At 39.8% G+C, this 16952-nt stretch overlaps 1 pseudogene; it reads left to right on the top strand.

The window, feature by feature from the left end:
* Positions 1-2007: 2007 nt before the first annotated feature.
* Positions 2008-16290, top strand: LOC127185271 (rRNA 2'-O-methyltransferase fibrillarin-like; annotated as a pseudogene).
* Positions 16291-16952: the final 662 nt, after the last annotated feature.

Genomic DNA, 16952 nt, shown 5'->3' with positions numbered 1-16952 from the left:
CAATAAATACAAAAGTAAAAATTTAATTCCCTATGAAAAGTGAAAATTTTTAATTTACTTTTCAGATAGTGAAACACTAGTAGACCAAAATATTAAAAGTGCAGCTTAAGAGATGGCTCAGGGGTTAAGAGTGCTAGCTGAATAATCAAAATGCTATGAATATAACATTTATATAACTCCTGATTATTTTGTGGTTCTTCTCGCTGTAGGTAGTTTCTTGTATATGTGTGTAATAATATAAATTTATATGTAAAAAAGGAAAAACTATATGTAACTCCAGTTCAAGGGCATCTAATCTCTTCTGGCCTTTGTAGGCATAAGACATGCAAGTGATACACATATGCAAATGGAAACTAATATTTATATAAATAAAATAAAATATCCTTTTAAAACAAAAAGAAAAAAATGCTAAGCTGTTCTTCTAGAAGGCTCAGGTTTGAGCAGCTCACAACTGTCTATACCTCTAGTTCCAGAGAATTCAGCACTGACTTCTGGCTTCCTTGAGCACCAGGCACACATGTAGTGCATAGATATATAAGCAGGCAAAACTCCCATACACAAAAATAAATAAATAAAATTTAAAAGTAATAATAATTAAAATCAGGAAGGTATTGACTAGCAATATTAACTGCCTTGATAATATGAACAGCATACATGTTTTTATGTATACAGATATGAGAATTTGTACCAGTAAAAATATATATTCTTTCAAATGTATATGGATTATTTATAAAAATCAAGTGTCTTGCTAAAAAATTTTTTGAGAGAGGATCTTGTTATGTAGCCCAGGCTGGCTTTAAATTCATAAGTGCCTCAGTCTGCCTCCCAGTTGATGAAATTATAAGTGTGTACTATTACACCTGGCTTTCTGAAAACAGTTTTAAATGTTTATGTTATATAGACTGTATTACTGAGTATAATTCACTAAGCCTTAAAAGTCAAAAGATAAATGTTGGTCTTAGTATGTTCATTTTACTATAAAAATACCATAGAGTAGACAACTTATAGAGATCACAAACTCATTTCTTACAATTCTGGCAGCTAAAAAGTTCCAAGTATTATCAGATTTGCTGTCTGGCCAGGGCCTGCTTCTGGCTCATACATAGATGATGCTTTCTCTTTGTTCCAGTGTTCAAGTCGATAGCTAGGTAAACATGAACAGGAATGAGGAGATTGTGCTGTACATGCACCTGTTTTGAGGTTAGATATATCCTGGCAGGGTAGAAAAGGAGCTAGACGTGAGGTAACCAAGGAAACTGCTACTTTATCTTGGTAACAATATCTCCTGATGCCTTGGATGCACTGTTGTGCCTCATCATTCTTAAAGCTACAGCTGGGTGCTTTCTGCTGCATTTGAAATGGAGGAGCCAAGACACTTTCCCACCAACTGTACAAATCCACCAGTGAACATCTTGAGGGAAAGAAGGCCTGCAGGGGCATCTTGACCCCAAAACATGCACAGCAGAGTGCAGTGAAATGAAAGAGGCACAGAAGGGGAGTAACTTAACAATGATGTCACACGAAGTGACTTAAACTTCTTTAAATTCAGTAGACAGAACCTAATGGGCTGCTATCCGTTCTCAGGAAAGTTCACTCCACTGTTTTTTATGGAGTGTGCACTCTGTTTTACTAAATAAAAATATCCTTAAACTATCTGGATTTCTCAGCTGAAATTTCTCCCTGGAAAAAACATAAACCAAGGAGAACCCTTCATGGGTAACATTCTTCCAAGGTGGAACATGTTAGCCAAACAGCTGGACGGAACCTCTTTTGTACTAAGGGCATTAATCCCAGGCATAGGGGCTCTGCTTTTAAAAGTTAATTTCCTCTCAAAGGTTCTACCTTCCAATATCATCAAATTAATGAATACATTTCAACATAAGAATTAGAGAAACACAATCAGACCATAACAATATCCACAATTTTTATATTTAAAACATATTCTAAATTAATGTGTTAAATAGGAAATAAAAACAAAAATTGTCAATTATTTATAGGTTAATAGTAATGACAACATTAATTGCCAAAACCAGTGAGAAGCAGCCAAGTTGCACTCAAAGGTAAAGTTATAATCAAAGGCATTTATTAGAAAACAAAGAACTTTAAAAATAGAATACTGTATAAGACTGAAACATGATGCACATTTCTCAGAATTTTTTTCTGGCTATAACCCCAAGAGTAGGAAACAAAAGCAAAAACTGACAAATGAGATCACATTACTCTATAGAACTTCTGCACTGCGAAGGAGGCAATCAGCAGAGTGAATTGGCAGCCTGGAAAATGGAAGAAAGTTTTGGCCAGTGACTGATCTGACAGAGGGTTAATATGCAAAATACATAAGAAACTAAGAGAGAGAGAGAGAGAGAGAGAGAGAGAGAGAGAGAGAGAGAGAGAGAGAGAGAGAAGAAAAACTACCTCAGAGCAAAATCCAAATAATCCCATTAAAAATGGCAAATGATCTGAGTATTATCAAAAGAAGAAATGCATTGAGTAACAAATCTATGAAAAAAATGTTCTATCTCATGAGGCATCAGACAGGATTCTAGCTCACTCTAGTTAGAATAGTGACTGTCCAGAAATGTAGCAAATGCTGCCATGGGTGTGGATTCAAAGGAACTGCTAGCCACTATTGGTGGGAATGTAAGTTAGTGAAGTATCACTGTTGTATGGTGATTTCTCAATGTATCATATGACATCAATTATCCCACTTCTGTGTATGTGTCCAGAAGAAACAAAATCAGCACAGCCATGTTTATTGAAGTACTTTAATACTCTTCAGCTAACATATGGGATCATCCTAGGTACCAATCTACATCTGAGGTGGTAAAGAATGTATCCACAATGAAGTATTTTTCAGCCACAAATAAGAATGAGATCTTGTCATTTTCAGCAAAATGGAAGGAGTCTGAGGGCACTAGATGAAATACAGTAGACACAGAAAGCAAGGGATGAATGTTATACTCTCTCTCAAAGTACAGTAGTGATTCCTAGACGTTGGAGTGGGCTTTATAGCAAAGGTGGTTATTTTCAATGCATGCTATATGCATATATGGAAATATCACATAGAATCCCATTAAGGTGTACAATAGTTTAACTAAAACTTTAAAACACAGGCTAAGTGAGCAGCTCAAATGATTAGAAATCCTGTGTTTTCGGGGAAATGTCATAGTTTACCTTATACTATTCCAAATTTAGATGGGTGTCTACCCTCTAGTGTATCTCCTTAGCAGTGCTGAATCGAATGCTATTGAGTGACTGCCTTCAGAGGATTCACTATATTTTGGGAAGTACTGAGATAGAGGCGATCTTTCCTATGAAGCCCATCTGATGTGCACTGGCACTGACTCTAGTAAAGGGACAGAAGCAAGGTATGATGGCAGAGACTGCCAGCCTGGATGTGTAAAGTACAGGTCCAAGCCTACACTACTCCTGTAGCCTGTGTCTAGAAGAATTAAAATTAAACTCTTAACTAAAGCCAGTCTGATCCTCCTCATAGGAAAAAAATCACATCTCAGTCACATAAGGCACTACAGTATTCTTGAAGGGGTTCTAGAAGTGTGTGGAAATGCATTGGAATGACAAATATGAGATAATGGTGGACATTATGTGAGACTGATCATGGAAGGGAACATGTCAAGTATGTCTGGATGAAAATAACCAAGCGGGTTCAGGTAGGTCAGGTTAGCTTTGAAGTACATCTCAAACATAAAATCGTTACCTACTTGGAAATAAGTTAGTTCACCCAAACCATAGAATGTATTTATTTTCCCAACCTAGCATAAGAAAGTCATTTTCTAGACAACATGCTGGTGCCAGGCTGCTTGTCACACCCAGTGAGCCTTGCTTGGAATCTAAAAACATTCATGATGACATGGGTGCCCTTGGGGATAGTTTTTACTTTTCTCCCAGCTCTGACCAAATAATTGACAAGAAGCTACATAAGAAAGGGCTTTAGCCAGGCAGTGGAGGACCACACATTTAAGCCCAGCACTCCGGAGGCAGAGGAAAGTGGGTCTCTGTGCGTTTGAGGTCAGTTTGATCTACAAAGAGAGCTGCAAGGACATCCAGGGCTTTTACACAGAGAAAGTAAAAAACAAATGAGAGAGGGGAGGCAGGGAGGGAGGGAGGGAGATGGGGTGGAGCTTTATTTGGTTTGGGCTCCATTTGAAGGTATACTCCACTGTGATGGGGACAACAGGATGGCAGGAGCATGAGTGACCAATCATATTGCAGCTACAGTCAGGAGGCAGAGAAGTGGTGCTTTTCTTGTTTTCTTCTTTCTGTTAAGTCCAAGCGTCCAACCTGTGTCACGATTCTGCCCATGCTTTGGGTGCATGTTCCCATCCTAGTTAATCCAATCTAAATAACCGCTCACAATATGTCCATAAGTATTCTGGGTGGTTCTAGAGGCAATCTATTTGGCAATAAATCTTATCCATCATCAATGCATTGTTCCCTAGTCTTCAAGAGCTGGTTATCATGAAAACCATTTAATTTGAAGAAACCAAAAGGTGAGGAGCATTGCCATTTGGTTATTCAACTAATCTCTAAATTAAAATGTAAGAAACTTTTATAAACACAGTTAAGACTCTTTGCTTATAACATAAACATAAAATGCATATGTGGGTTTCCATATGTGTGATACTATGAGGGGAATGGCCCTGGTCTCCCTCCATCCTTATGGATATCAGGAAGGGAGCCCTGTGTGGCCAGTAACACACATTTGGAATCACTGGCAAGGGACCAAAGGCACATATAAGGTTGCAGTTTGCAAAATTGCAAAATAGGTGCAATAACATAGCATCCTGGATACAAAGGAAAGTACTATGGCACTTGAATATGTAGGATTTACTTCAGCATTCGAATGTTCTGCATAGACAGAAGCTAGAGTATGGATGACAGCTCTTTGTTGGTTACTGAAATGTAGAGAATGCTTACCACTTTGAACAATAAAACCGAATGGGGAGCAGGAGTTGGATCCTTAGTATAATGGCTCTTGAAACTCAAGTGGGCGTGAGTACCACCTCTAAGAATTGATAAAATATAGACTGCCAGGTCCCGTCTGAAATTTCTCCTTAAGTTTGTCTTGAATGAAGGAATGAATTTGCATTTCCATCCATTCCCTGGGTGAATGCTGGTACTTCCAGCCTGAAGCCTCACTTTGCAGATCACTGGCAAAATGCAACAAACTGGATCAGCGGGGAAATAATTGGGACAGAGAGTACTCTGAACCCTAGATAATAGGACTTGTCAGATTACCTGTTGATTCTCAAAGTTGTGGGAGAAAGGAGAATGTTGGCATAGAAAGTAGAAGATAAGATGATTTTTTAAACAAGAATTTTTAAATCACCAGAAACTAGCCAGGATCCATAAAATATTATTTAGAGGGTGTTGGAGATTACAGTGGGAGTAAAGAGCAAGGAACATGGAGATGGAAGAGGGAGCAAAGGAACTTCGAAGGAAAGGAAGCGGGATGAGAGCATTCTAAGCACCCACCCCAGGCAAGTCCATGGATTACAGGAGGTCAGCTATTCACATCACCCTCTGGATTTCAAATGTGTCTGTCTTTTTAAAATTAATTTATTCAGATTATAGCTCAACTGTCATCCCACCACTTGTATCCTCCCATTCCTCCCTCCCTCCCGCTTTCACCCTATTCCCCCCCCTTAGGTCTATGTCCAAGGGGGACCTCCTCCCCCACTATATGGTCATAGGCTATCAAGTCTCACCTTGGTAGCCTGCTTATTCTTTCTTTGAGTGCTACCAGGCCTCCCCACCAAGGGGAGATGGCCAAATATGGGGTACCAGAGTTCATGTCAGAGTCAGTCCCCGCTCTCCACATAACTGTGGAGAATGTCCTGTCCATTGGCTAGATCTGAGTAGGGGTTTGATGTTTACTACTTGTCCTGGGTTAGTGCAATCGTTTGAGCAGACCCCTCTGGGCCCTGATCCACCCATATAAGACAAATATAGGAGATGGGGAAATAGAATGATCAAGAGGATCTTAGAAACCTACAAGAAGAACAAATGTGTTTGTCTTGACCATAAGTAAACGATTTCATTTAATCTTACAATTGATCTTACTTTTGTGATATATCATTGAGTACAATTGCACTGCTACATAGATGAAGTGAAAAAAATAATAACAGAAGCATTAAGGGGAGATGGTTCAGTGGCTAAAGGTACCCCCCATACAATCCTAAGGACCTGAGCTTCACCCCCAGAATTTTTGTGAAGGTGGAAGAAAAGATTGCACAAAGCTTTTCTCTGGCTTCTGTTTCTGTGTGTCCACATACACACACTAATAACAAACAATAAAACAAACAAACAAATAAATAAGCTGTTTTGGAAGAAAAATAACAGAAGCCCCTGTGCATCAGAACCAAGTACCAAGTGCTTTATCTACATTCTCTCATCTCATCCCCCAGTGAGGTAGGTTAGCATTTTATAAATGAGGAACTACAGCTCTGAATGATGAGTTGTCTTACCTAGGATGATATAGCAAGGAAATTGGCAGTATTGACTGAGGGAAAAAATGAGCAAGCTCAGCCTGAAGTGAGAAGGAAGGAAATAATAAAGATTAGAATGGATATTGATGAACTAGAAAAACTAAAAAGAAAAGCAATGGCATAAAGACAAAAGGCTCCTTTAATAAGACTGGCAAAACAGAGAAAACTTTAGTTAGACTATCCATGATATGGAGGGGTCTCAATTTACCAAAACCAGGAGTGAAAGAAAAAATATGGTTACTGACCATGTAGCTATGAAAATGATTATAAATAACTTAGATAAAATGGACAGATTCCTAGACAGATACTGTTATGCTATGAGTGTGTCTCTTCTCTAGTGCAGCCATGTTGGGAGGTAGGGCCTGTCACGTGTGCAGTCATGACAGCAGAGTTGCTATAAAAAGGCTTCTGGGTGAGCTTGATTTCCTCTCTCTTTTGCCATGAGTACAATTTCCATCCTTTTCTGTCCTTCTACTTTCTGCCATGTGAGAATGCCCAAGAAGATATCTAAGATGCACTTAAAGTAACACACACACACACACACACACACACACACACACACACACACACACACACGGAAGCCATAATATACAAGCAAAGGACCCAGTAAGACTTTTTAAAGAAGAAGAAAGAAAGCAATATGAGAAAAAATTTGCAAAAAACACCATTAAGTTTGTTTTGTGTTAGCCATCTACTACTGGGCAGGAGCCTGCCCTTATGTGTGGCTTATATATCCAGTAATACTCTATTGAAGAAAACTAATTTTTCATTTGTGAGCAGCTTTCCATTGGAGATAGCTTCTAGGTTAGTGATGGGGGCTTGTGTCTATTTCTTTCCGTGCTGGGACTACATGTGGCCTAGGCCTATGCAGGCTCTGTGCATGCTGCTACAGTATCTGTGAGTTCATGTGTGTGCCAGTCCCACTATGTTTAGGAGGTCTTATTTCCTTGGTGTTCTCCATTCCCTCTGGCTCTTACAACCTTTCTGCCTCCTCTTTGACAGGGTTCCATGAACCCTTAGTAGAGTTTCGTGAAGACATCCCATTTAGGACTGAGTGCTCCGAAGTCTCTCACTCTCTGCACTCTGTCTAATTGTAGGTCTCTGTATTAGTTCCAATCTACTACAAGAGGAAATTGCTTTAAAGATGGCTAACCACGATGAAACGGTTTTGAAGTGTGTACTAGGAAAAGCTCCTATTGTCCTGAGTTGGAACATTAAAGGCAATTCTGCTGATGACTCAGAAGAGTAACAGCGCTGTAGAGAAGGCCCCAGTCTTCTTCATAACAAAACCACTGGCGGAAATGTAGACAGGAAAGACTGCTCTGATCAGGCCCTAAGCAGAAATGAGGAGCTTGGTAGTGGAAACCTAGGGAAAAGCCACCTTTGTCACAAAGTGGCAAAGAACCTGGCTGAATTCCTAGGTGTCCTAGGCTAGGGCTTTGTGGAAGGAAGGACTTAAGATCAGTGAAGTAGACAACAAGCCTGAGACTCGTGGAGTGAGGGCCACCACAGACTGCTGGAGCAACGTGGCCAGAACACAGTGAGGAAACCAGTTTCCAGCTCCTGTGTGGGTGGCTTTGGTGACAGAGGCAGTAGAGGAGGAAGCCAAAGAGGCTGAGGAGGGTTTGGGGGAGGTAAAGACCCAAGTAGATGTAGAGGCCCAGGCGTAGGTAGAGATTTCAGGGCCCTAGAAGGTGGAGGAGGAAGCAGATGAGATGGAAGCTTCCAGCCTGGGGATAACTTGTGGTGGAGTGGTGGACAGGGAGGCAAAAGAGAAAACCAGTGAGGGAAGAATGTGATGGTGAAACCACATTGTCATGCAGGCATCTCTCTGTTGCAGAAAGGAGGATGCCCTTGTTACAAAGAATCTGGCTCCTGGAGTATGGGGAGAAGAGAGTTTTTACTTCAGAGGGAGGTAACAAGATTGACTACTGAGCCTGGAAGTCCTTCTGTTACAAGCTGGCAAAAGCAATCCTGAGTGTTGTAGACCAGCTTTACATCAAGGCATGGGCCAAGGTGCTCTATCTTGGGGCAGCGTCAGGCACCACCATCTCCAATGTCTCTGATATTGTCAGCTCAGATGGTCTTGTCCATGAAGTTGAGTCCTCCCATTGTTCTGGCCATGACTGCATCAACTAGGCCAAGAAGAGGAGCAACATTTTTCCTGTGATTGAAGATGCTTGGCACCCATACAAGCAAGTAGCATGCTTATCACAGTAATGGAGGTGATCTTTGCTGATGTGACCCAGCCAGACCAAACCCGGATGGTGGTCTGAAAATTCAATAATGAAACCCAGTTTTTTTGTAATATATTACAAACTGATTTCTTTAAAAGGAAAAAGACAACAATCTTTGTAAATCTTTTAGCCTAGCCATATAAAGAATAAAAGAAATGTGTTTAAAATAATAAAACTGAGTATATAGGCAAGCAACTGTTTATGAAAGAGTTTGTTACAAATGTTAGGTTTCAAGCCTGGGACAAATGATTGTGATGCCTACTTAACATATCAAAGTGGGCCTGGCTGCCAGGTTCTCTCGCATCTCTCAGTCTGTACCTGTTACTGGGCCCTCCTGGCTGGCATACCCTGCCTCTACCCTAAACTTCTCCAGCCCAGGGGCTGGGCTGCTGCTCTTCCCTGTATAATCCAACCATTTGGGGCCTCTTGGATGTTGCACCTGGTACCCCTTTCCCCTCTCCCCCTCTTCCCCTCTCCTCACATGGCATAGGTGGGTCTGCTCATGTCCACTCTGAATTTTCCACATGCCCCTGTCTCTGACCATGCTTTCACACATATCTATAATAAAACTTCTCCTCCACCATACCTAGGAGCAATCAGTTCCCTTTAATTTTATTTATTTATTTCATTCAACAGACAGGAGGAAGCCAGTACTATTCATTATGATAATGAGAGAACGACTGTGAGAGCATTTCAGAGATCTTTAAGGTTGTCTCTCTCATCAGGCTGCTATGCCAGGGCCTTGGAGGCAGAACACTTTAAAGACAGGCACCAGAGTATTTGTGGACTCACTTCCCAGGCCAGCTCAGTCACTGCTTCCTTTAATTCAGCAAATCAGACAACTATGGCTCAAAGCAAGCCTGAATATGTATGGCTCAGGACACTACCCCTAAGCATGCAAGCAGTGAACCTTAGTGGCACCCATGTGGTGCTAATTCTGCAGGTGCATAGAGTGCAAGATCCATTCAGGGGGCTGAATGCAGTGACACAGGTGTGTATCCCAGCACCCAGAAGGTAGAGGTAAAAAGATTGTGAGGTTCAGGCCAACTTGGGCTACGCAGTGAATTCAAATCCAGCTTGTGCAACTTAGTGAGATATTGTATCAATATAAAGGAAAGGAAGAACCAGGAGCAGTGGCACAACAATCTTTGTAAATCACCTGTAATCCCAGCACTCAGGAGGCAGAGCTAGGAGGATCGCTGTGAGTTCGAGTCCAGCCTGGTCTACAAAGCGAGTCCAGGACAGCCAAGGCTACACAGAGAAACCCTGTCTTGAAAAAAAAACAAAGAAAAGAAGGAAGGAAGGAGATGGTCCTGATTTCAATCCCTACTACCCAAAAGCCTTGGTATTGGCAAGACTGATTAGGCCTAGGTTTTAAAGAATGCCTCAGAAAGCCTTGAGGCTGAGGTAAAGACATGTTCCAGGGTCCGAACCACCAGAGATAACTCCCTGTAGGGCAGTGTTTAGCAGAGCTCTGAGTGAAAACTTGCGCCTAAAATCCCAGAAGTATAGAGCTCCCAGCCCCCAGCAAATCAGAGAAGTGCCTTCAGCTCGTGACAGTTAAAGTGTGGGCTGTGCCCCAGTAAAGCCCTGGGAGTCTCTCTGTCCCAGTGTCTCCAGGGGATGGGACAGGGAGGGAACCAAGGAGGATCACTGTCCAGCTTTTCAGACGTAATGTGAGTTACCTTGTGGGATTTTAGACTTCCTTAGGAGCCTTTACTCTTTCTTTTTCCATATTTCTATCTTTGGGGATAGAAATAGTTGTGGTGTGTCATTCCCCTCTTTGTGTCTTGGGAGGAGATAACTTGTTTAATTTCTCAAAGCTTTCCAATGTGGCGAAGAACTTGTTGAGTTATGTCCATGTCCTCACAGCTGGAGAGAATTTGCCTCAGGATAAATCATGCCCTGCGTCTCATCCATATCTGATTTAGATGATTTCTGAGTTGGTGCTGGCATGAGTTAAGACGCTGGGGGTTAGTGGAGTATAACGAGTGTATTTTGTGTGAGAACAGGAATGGAGGGAAGCAGAATGCTATGGTCTGAAGATGTTCCCCAATATTCACTTGTGGAGGCTGGAGATGTGGTTCGGTTGGTATAGTGTTGCCGACACACATATGAAGAAATGAGTTTGTAGTACATGTCTGTAACACCAGTGCTTGGGAAACAGAAACACGAAGAGCTTAGGGGATTGTTAACTAGGTAGGATTGCTTCATTGCTTCTTAGGTTCCCTAGGAAGCCTTATCTCCAAAAATAAGGTTAGGAGTGATAGGGTAAGACACCAGATATCAGCGTTTGCCCTTTATGTTTATTTACTCACACATATATGCACACACATGGATATGTCCACATGCATACCAATACCTATACACAGTAAATCATATGTGGGACCAGTGAGATGACTCAGAGGGGAAAGGCACTTGCTCCTAAGCCTGATAATCTGAGTTCAACTTCAGAAACCCATAACGTGAAAGAAGAGAACTGATTCTTCCTGACAAGTAGTCTTCTGTCCACATGTACACCAGAGCACGTACCACCATATGCAATGTAAATATATGGATGGGTAGATAGATAGTGGGTGGGTGGATGGATGGATGCGTGGATGGATGGATGGATAGATAGATGATAGAACATATGGAGAACCTAATTTGCAACAGTGATGGGGGTGGAGCCTTGTGGGAGGTCTTGAGGTCATGAGAGACCAGTCTTTATGTATACGTTTGAAAAAGCTTGAGTGGTGACTTAGCTCCCTCTCTCTTTTTTGTTGTGTAAAGATGCAAGGTTAACTCACCATTTGTCATTTTATCTTCAGTGTTGTGAAGATATACATGAAAGCCTTTGGCAGCCAGCAGCAGGCATCTTGATTTGGACTTTCCAGTATTTATAACTGTTTGAGATAAATTTCTTTTCTCTCTAGATAATTTCATTTTATGCCTGGCTGTATATATGTGCACCACCACATGTGTGCATGAGCCCATGGAGGCCAGAAGAGGGCATCAGATCCCTTGGAACTGGAGTTATAGAAGGCTGTGGGGTACCATGTGGGTTCTAGAGACTGAACAAAGGTTCTCCATAAGAACAGTAAGAGTTCTAACTGAGCCATTTAGCCAGACCTCAAAGTTCTCTTCTGTACAAAGTATATCATTGCAGGCTGGAAAGATGATCCGTTAGTTGAGAATGAATACAGCCATTTCAAACAACCTGAGATTGGTTCTCAGCATCCATGTGAGGTGGCTCACAGCTGCAGCCCTGGGGGATTCCACACCTCTGGTATATACAGGCACCCCTACTCATGTGCACATACCCACACAAATATACATACACAGAACTAAAAATAAGTTTTGAAAGAAAATAAATTACACAATTCCAGTTTTGTAGGTACATACTGAGTTAAGACAAATACACACTGCATAAATGGCTTAAAGGAGACAACCATCTGAACAGAGCTTTATCAAAAAAATCATTTATTTTGTGTGTAGGGGTGTCTTGCTTGCATGCACCTATGTGTCTTATATGTATATAGTACCCGTGGAGGCCATGGAGGGTATTGGATCCCCTGAAACTAGAGTTACACTCCTGAGCCACTATGTTGATGTTGAGACTCCAACCCAGGACCTCTTCAAAAGCAGATAGTGCTTTTAACTGCTGAGCCATCTTTCCAGCTCCAAGCTAAAAATAACAATTAAAAAATAAAGATACTACCCATAAGGAAAAGTCTTGTCTTAGCTTCTAGCTCACTTTTATTCTTTTGTGACACCCAGCAACCTACAGAACCACTCTCTACCATGGACCCCCAGTGGCTACACTAGGCTAGAACTCAGTGACCTCAGCCACCACACTTAGCTAGGATCCAGCATGAGCAACAGCAACTTACCCAACAAAGATGAAAGTTGATATCTACATGAAGAATAACCATAAGCATCATAACACCAGGTGCCTAGATCCAGTGCAAAATTAAAAATGTGAAGAACCAAGACAATATACCTCCTCCAGAAGCCAATAGCCCTATTCTAATATGCCCTAAGAAAAGCAATTTCACTGAAGCACAAGACAAAGGCTTCACAATAGCAATTTTGAATATGTTCAAGGACCTTAAAGATGATATGAATAAATGCCATTCTGAAGATCACGAAAAGACAGCGGAAAGAAATAATGAATTCAAAACATAAAAGTAGAATTTAAATAAGAAACTGAATCACTAAAGAAAACTCAAACTGAAATAAAATTGGAAATGAAAAACTAAGCCTCACCATCAGGTTAAGAAACATGGAAAAGAGAGTTTCAGGTCATGAAAATGAGGAGGATAAAAGAATAACTCAGTCTTTTAAAGATTTTTTTAAAACTGTTAAATCTGAAAAAAAAATTCCAAGCATAAAGCATACAGGAAATCTGGGAGAGCATGAAAAAAACATACAAATACTAGGTTTAGAAGAAGGAGTAAAAATACACATAAAACAAGTTCTCTTTAAATCCTAAAATCTCCCCCAAACAGATGAAAAGAAAGATGCCTATCAAGGTATGACAGGCACACAGAACACCAAATAGACAAAACCATAAATGAAACTCACTATGACACATAATAATCAAAACAGTAAATATACAGAACAAAGAAGGAATATTAAAAATGGCAAGGGAAGCAATCAAATCACGTACAAAGACAGACCCATCAGATTAACACCTGATTTTTCAGTGGAGACTCTGAAAATCAGGTAAGCCTGAATAGATAGATGTTTGACAAGATCTGAGAGACCACATATGCCAGCCCAGACTACTATACCCACCAAAACTATCACAATCTTTGGCGAAAGCTGGGAAATGGTGGCACACCCCTTTAATCCCAGCACATGGGAGGCAGAGGCAGGCGGATCGCTGTGAGTTTGAGGCCAGCCTGGTCTACAAAGCGAGTCCAGGACAGTCAAAGGGCAACCAGAGAAAGCCTGTCTCAAAAAACCGAAAAAAAAAATCTTGGGGGGAAGAGTTTCAAGATTAAAAAATTAAACAGTTTCTGCCTATCAATCCAGATTACAGAAAACTTCAGTCTGTACAGGTTAACTACACCCAAGAGGACACCAGGAATAAATAATCCCAGAACAATAATTCAAAAGAAGAGGAAAAACCCCACAGCACAACAGCAAAATAACAGATATCAATAAACAGTAATCATTGATAACTCTGTACTAATATTCTCAATTGCCAAATAAAAAGACATAGCCTAACAAACTGGATTAGATACAGTAGTCTTTCTTTCTAGTGCATTCAAGAAATACCTCACCATCAAGGATATATATCACCTTAAGATGAGAGGATGGAAAAGGATATGCTAAGGAAATGAACCCAAGAAGCAAGTGGGCATGGTCATTTTAATATCTGACCAAATAGACTTCAACCCAAAACTAATCAGAAAATATAGGGAAGGACATTCCATACTCACTGAAGAAAAAATTGTCAAGTGTATATTATAATTCTAAATTTTATGCACAAACACAAGGTCATCAGAGTTCATAAAACAAAGATTACTACAGCTAAAATCACCTATTGGCCCTAACACACTGTGTCTTAGTTGGGGTTTTTTATTGCTCTGATGAAACACTATTACCAAAAGCAACTTGAGGAAGAAAGAGTTTATTTTGCTTATAGTTTCTTAACATAGGTCATCAACTAAGGCAGTCAGTCCAGGAACTAAAACCAGGCACGAAGCTGAAAGCAAGAGCTGGTGCAGAGGCCACAAAGGAATGCTCCTTACTGGCTTGCTCCTCATGACTTGTTCAGCCTTCTTTCATATAGAATCCCGAACCACAAGCCCAGAGGTGGCTCCAACCACAATGGGCTGGGTACTCTCCAACAATCAGTACTTAGGAAAATGTCATACAGGCTTGCCTGTCTACAGCTGGATCTTATTATTATCCTCGCGTATGACTCTATCTTGTGTCAAGTTGACATAAAAATTAGCCATCATACACAATGATAGTGATTGACTCCTATCCCACATTTGCCAATGAACATGACATATTCCCCACAAACAAAACAGAACAAAACAAAACAAAACCTAAACAGTGAAATGTAGGAGTTAAATGATATGAATAATCAAATGGACTTACAAAGACATCTATAGAACATTCTACTCAAACACTAAAGAATATGCTTTCTTCTCAACTGTTCATGCACCTTTCTCCAAAACTGACCACACATATTAGGACACAAAGCAAGTCTCAACAGATATAAGAAGATTTAAGTAACACCCTGCATCATATTGACCACTGTAGGGTAAAGCTGGATAGCATCAAGAGAACCAGCAGAACGTATCCGAACTTAGGGAAGCTGATCAACTACTGACCAAAAATTTGGTCAAGACAGGGATCAATAAGAACATTTAAATTTATTAGAAGGGAATGAAAATGAAAACAAAATATACCTGATCCTATAGGAGAAAATGCAGGCAGTTCTAAGAGGCAAGTCCACAGAAACAAGTGCCTATATAAATAATTGAAGAGATCTCATATTAGCAAATTAACAATACACTTGAAAGCTTGAGAAAAACTATCATAAGTAATACCTTAAAAAGGTAGGTAGGAAGACATAATTACACTTGGAATCAATGAAATAGAAGAAAAACCCACAAAGAATCAATGAAATGAGTTAATTATTTGAAAAAAATCAATAACATTGACAAACCTTTAATCAAATTAACCAAAAGACAGAGAGGGAAGATCCAAATTAATAAAATTAGAGATGAAAGGGGGTACATCACAACAGACACCAAGGAAATTAAAAAAAAAATCATAATGGCATACTTTTAAAAATCTTTACTCCACCAAACTGGAAAACCTAAAAGAAATGAATGAAATTTTTTGACAAATATGACCTATCAATGCTAAATAAAGGTAAAAATCAACTGTTTAAACAGGTCTACAATGACTTGTGACATAGAGCCAGTAATTAAAAACCTCCCAAACAAACAAACTAGAAAAAAAAAAAGCCCAGGACCAGATGGATTCGGTGCAGAATTCTGCCCGACCTTCAAAGAAAAGCTAATAGCAATACTCCTTAAATTATTCCACAAAGCAAGAACTGAAGGAGCATTTTCTAACTCTTTTTATAAAGCTGCTATTACTCTGATGCCAAAACAAACTAAAAAAGATGCAAAAAATTATCAATGAAACACTTGCAAACTGAATCCAAGAACACATCAAAAAGATTATCCGCCACTATCAGGTTACTGTCATCCCACAGATGCAGAGATGATTCAACATATGTAAATCAATAAATGTAATCCACCATATAAGCAGACTGAATGACAAAAACCACATGATCATCCCATTAGACTCAGAAAGGCTTTGACAAAATCCAGCATCCCTTTATGATAAAAGTCCTGGAGAGACTAGAGATACAAGGAACATGCCTCAACATAATGAAGGCAATTACAGCAAACCCACAGCCAACATAAACCTAACTGGAGAGAAACTCAAAGCATTTCCACTAACATCAGGAGCAAGGCAAGGCGGTCCACTCTCCCCATACCTATTCAACAAAGTACTTGAAGCCTTAGAGAAATAGGAAAACTAAAGGAGATCAAGGAGCTACAAAGAGGAAGGGAAGAAATCAAAGTATCTTTTTTTGCAGATGATATGATTTTATATAATTTTAAAAAATCTATCAGGAAACTCCTACAGCTGATAAACACTTCTGCCAAGTAAAAGGATACAAAATTAACACACAAAAATCACTAACCTTCCTATATACAAATGGAAAACATACTGAGAAAGAAATCTAGAAAGCAGGAACTTTCATATCATTGAAAAAAAAAACAACACGCCTTGCAATGACTCTAATCATGCAAGTGAAAGATTTGTATAATAAAAAGCAAAGAAAGAAATTGAAGAAGACATCAGAAAATGGAAAGATCTCCCATGCTCATGCATCAGTTGGACTAATATTGTGAAAATAACCATTCTACAAAAGCAATCTACAGATGCAATACAATCGCTATCAAAATTACAAACAGTACTTCACAAAAAATGGATAATCAACTTCATTTTTAAAAACATAGGATAGTTAAAACAATCCTGAATAATTTTTTAAAAACTGCCAAAGTTATGACCACCCCATATTTCAATTTCTACTACAACGTAATAAAATAGCATGATATTGGCATAAAAATAGACATGTTGGTCAATGGAACTGAGCAAAAGAACCAGGCATAAATCATCC

The sequence above is a fragment of the Acomys russatus genome, chromosome X (genome assembly GCF_903995435.1).
Source record: "Acomys russatus chromosome X, mAcoRus1.1, whole genome shotgun sequence".
NCBI lineage: Eukaryota > Metazoa > Chordata > Mammalia > Rodentia > Muridae > Acomys > Acomys russatus.
Note: the sequence above shows the minus strand (reverse complement) of the source record. Positions and strands in the feature narration are given on the sequence as shown.